Source organism: Dermacentor andersoni, chromosome 7 (assembly GCF_023375885.2).
Source record: "Dermacentor andersoni chromosome 7, qqDerAnde1_hic_scaffold, whole genome shotgun sequence".
NCBI lineage: Eukaryota > Metazoa > Arthropoda > Arachnida > Ixodida > Ixodidae > Dermacentor > Dermacentor andersoni.
Window position 1 is genome coordinate 35,844,530 of NC_092820.1, and position 3,981 is coordinate 35,848,510.

Consider the following 3,981-nt stretch of genomic DNA (forward strand, 5'->3'; position numbering starts at 1 on the left):
GTTACACTGCTCTAGCTCGGCGAAACCGGAACCCACTACACTGTTTGGTGCTCCTGCACTTCTGTCAGACAAGGAGGTAAAAAAAAAAAAGCCTGTCAAGGTAGGCAATGATATTCGATTCGAAAGCAAATAAGTTCACCCCCTATAAACGAAGAGAGCGTGGTTCGCTCAAATAACGCTGCGGGTCACTGAGTGATGCTTGCGTCGGCGGTTCCGTTAATTTGACAAATGTAGCTTGGAATAAACACGTATTGGAATAGTTTTGTGTTATTGGGCCCCATATGTAAGCAATAATGTTTTCCGCTGTAATTTCACCACCGTAAACCTTGTGTAGAAGTTGCTTTGCTTTGAAACCTGAGTGTCAGCTAATGTTGGCGAAGCTGTTCAAAGAAAAATGATATTAACAGAAGTGTGATACAAGATACCATATATATTTCATTGAGCAGCTTGGCTAACGTTATTTGGGACGCCCTAAGGGTCAGCGATAGTGCGTGGTGTGGTATTTGGCCGGCATTTACAGAAAGGAACACGAAATAATCACATATAGCTCATAAAACCTTAAAATTGAATCAAGGAACAATCGATCTCTGTAATAATTCTACAACTGACCGGAAAGTCGCGGCTGTCGGACGAGACATTCACCGACCATTGCGATACTCCCTGATGCAAAATTTCAGCGCACCTTTAAACGTGTTTCCATTTCGCAATATATTGACTGACACGGATAACCTGTCTCGTGTGGCACATTGCAAACAGAGCGAAGTTTGGCGCGGCGTCCTCGCTAGTGCTGAGATTGCCAGAGGCAGCGCGTGGTTGACACGTGGACACGATTCACAGCAGCCGCCCCAAACAACGCTCCCAGACGACTCGCGCAACTTTGGGGTCACCTAGTAGCTGTGGCAATCGCACTACGCTTTTCGTTTCGCGTTTTTGCCATACCCTCCTCCTCCGCTTTCCACCTCAAGGTTCCGATGCACCGTCGTCCTCCGCTTTTCTACTCGCGTCTTTCATTCGTCGCTGCGCTCTGCGTTCGCTCTTCGACAATCGTTATGCTAGTTCGCTCAGTTACGCCGATGCCGAAGCTCGGCTGAGGAAAACATGCCAAAGAGCTGTGCTTTAAAATGAAGCTCGCGCCATGGCACCACATCGAACCCTCTGGTACGTCATCCATCTTTTCAGGTCGTTCTTGCACTGGCACCAGGCGGTGCCTCGGTATGTCCTCTAGACCAACACTAATCAGAAAACTCACCGACGCTGGTGGCCGGAACTGCGACAAATAATTTGGCTTGCAGGGCTTGAATGCGCTGTAATTGCCGATCCGTACATTTCGCGGATCTGGATTCTCCGGCTCGTATAGATGTGCTCGAAGAGTGAACGCCAGTGCCAGTGAAGGAACGGTGGTGGCGTTAGCGACTTGCTGCAGCAGTTGAATAGAGTCATTCTGGAAAATTGTAGAGCGGTGCCGTGCTTTCATGAAATATGTTTTCATGTTTCCTTGTGATTCGACGATTCATGACTTATTTATTATTGCGATAGCAGTTATATAGACACTCCAGGCACATTTCTGGCGCTGCAGCCCAGATGTTCCGCATAGAGTCCAAGGACGATGACACCATCGCCGTGCGCCCTACGCTGTATGTGCCAGTGGAAGCGTGCGAGGGGAGTCGATGGTAGGGCGGCTCAATCTCGTCCGCTTGAAAGGGAAACAAGCGACGAGGAAGCGCGCCGTCTTCCATCAGGCGCGAGGCATCGGGGGAAAGGGAAGGGGGCAGCGTTCTGCTCCGGCTGCAACTGCGCATGTGATAGTTGCGCGCGGTCACCCGGCCGTATCTTGAGAGCGATCACCATTGGGCGAAGAGTCTAGGTGCGTCAGCGGCTCGTAACCCTGTGCTTGCTGTGTTTCCTAAGCGCTCAGTTAGCGCTGAAGCGATAGACAGCACAGAGGTGACTCAGCTCGCTTTTGCTAACTATTTTCTCAAGCCAGCCTTTGACAGCGAGTGCGCAGGGTCATCGAGTGTGATGCGTTTGTTAGCTGATCGCGCTGACACCATGCTCGTTAATTTTGTTAGCAAGCGAATGTTTACAAGTTTATACGGCCTACAATTGTACTATGCTAATTTCATGTGGTTGTCAGTTAATTTGCTATCGCATTCTACGCTTCGCCTTTCCGGCGAAATTTCGAGTTTTTCTTCGTGGACAATCTGTAATCTATGGTCCAGGCGATAGTTCACCATTTTACCGTGTAACGTGCCGCCTTGTCGACGCATCGCCTTCGTTATTTGCGTTCGTCCATGTGCGCCTATCGGCACTCGGCATTTGTGAGTAAAATCCGCCATGTCTATTGTGCATTAACGCTGTCCTGTTTGATGCTGCTAACTGGAAACAGCAAGCTATATTCACAACGACACTGGCAAGACAATCCTCATTTAGAATTTATTGCTGAATGCGGCTGCCCTGTAGGAAGAATGTCACTAGACTCCTTTATGGGGTTTATTGTTCAAAGCGATACCGAGCCTATGACACACGTGACAGTGCAGACATCCGAAGTATGATGTCCGCATAGAGACATGATAGCGTCAGTTTGTGACTTGCATATACCACAAAACAATTCTGTTATGTGGGAACTTAGAAACCCTTTTTGCAGCGTTTCTGCCATTTATAGAGCGCCAACTTCCTTGCAGGAACATGATCTAGATTTCGCTCGCCTCTACGGCCCACGCAAGAGTCCTCGTTTCTGCCAGAAAGCTCCCCGCTCGCCCTCGAGCATAGCGTTTGCCGCCAGTGTTTCCCGGTAAACATTACGGTTAGACAAGCTGCAGCTGCCGGGACAATTAGAAGCAGTCAGCAACCTTTGAATAATATTGCGTTTCACTCTTCCGTAGAAACCACATACAAGCGATCTTGGGCGCCGGCGACTTTGATAGACGTCTCTCCGGAGTTGCCGGTATTAGGGCAACAAGTATGCTCTGGAACTGGCGTGACGCTTGCCTTCTTAACTTATGTTGATGTGCTATACTGTATAGAGCAGCATGAACTATTTATGATCTTTCAGTAGGTCCTTGTCTTTGCACGTATCAGAATTTAGTCGTTTGCTCGTTCCGTGCGACAATCGGTCGTACTTCACTGACGTACGTCCATTTCTGGTTTCGCACTATTGGCTAGTCGCTCATAATACTTCTGGGTGACGAGTGACGAAATCTAGATTTAGACAACCTAGAGATCGAGCGACAAGAAGGAGCGATCTGTTCGCGCAACGTGCGACGGCCCGTTTCATCGCTCGTCACCGTCGCCAATAATATCGCTCTCATGGGTTTTGGGATTTAAAGGCGACGAATAAGCGTCATCCATATTTTTTGTTCTGCATGTGCGAAAACCGTTGGCCGATCCCGGAGATAGCGCAATAACGGGCCGACCTGCAGCGGAGGTGAAGCAGCCTTCAAGTGCTCCGTCAACTTGCAAAAGCGTGTATACCACCTTGGGTCCAAATAGAACCCGTGTACGATATCAAGCTGATCAGAACAGATGCGGCATATTGATCCGCGTTGGCCATGTCTACACGCTCGCACCGCACTCTCTTTTTCGGCGTTCCAAGCAGTTGAGTATCTTCATTCCTTTCCTTCCGCTCTCCCGTGGTGGCGATCCCGTCTAAATGTCACGGGTGTTTAGTTTTCTACTGCTCATCGGGGCGGCGGTTCCGTCGTCTGCACGAATGTGTATAAAAATTTATGGTAAATGAGTTGGTAACTTTGTTCAAAATGTAGTGTTACCTGCGTCTCGTGTGCTACTCAGCTTCGCTGGTCATCCAGCTTCACAGAGTAGAATGGCTCACAATTATTTTTTGTCTAGAATTTTTTAACTTGCAGCAAAATTCAAGTAAATAAGCGCTTTTCTTGCCCTTCTAAATGCGGCTGTAACGGCCGGGAATCCCCACATCATACTGAGCGGCAGAAATTTATAGGCACTGAGACATTGGAGTGGAGG

The 3,981-nt window shown here is 48.7% G+C and overlaps 1 pseudogene; it reads right to left on the minus strand.

Annotated features, from left to right (window-relative positions):
* Window positions 1-3,370: 3,370 nt before the first annotated feature.
* LOC140219647 (U2 spliceosomal RNA) lies at window positions 3,371-3,550 on the minus strand (annotated as a pseudogene).
* Between the last annotated feature and the right edge of the window lie 431 nt (window positions 3,551-3,981).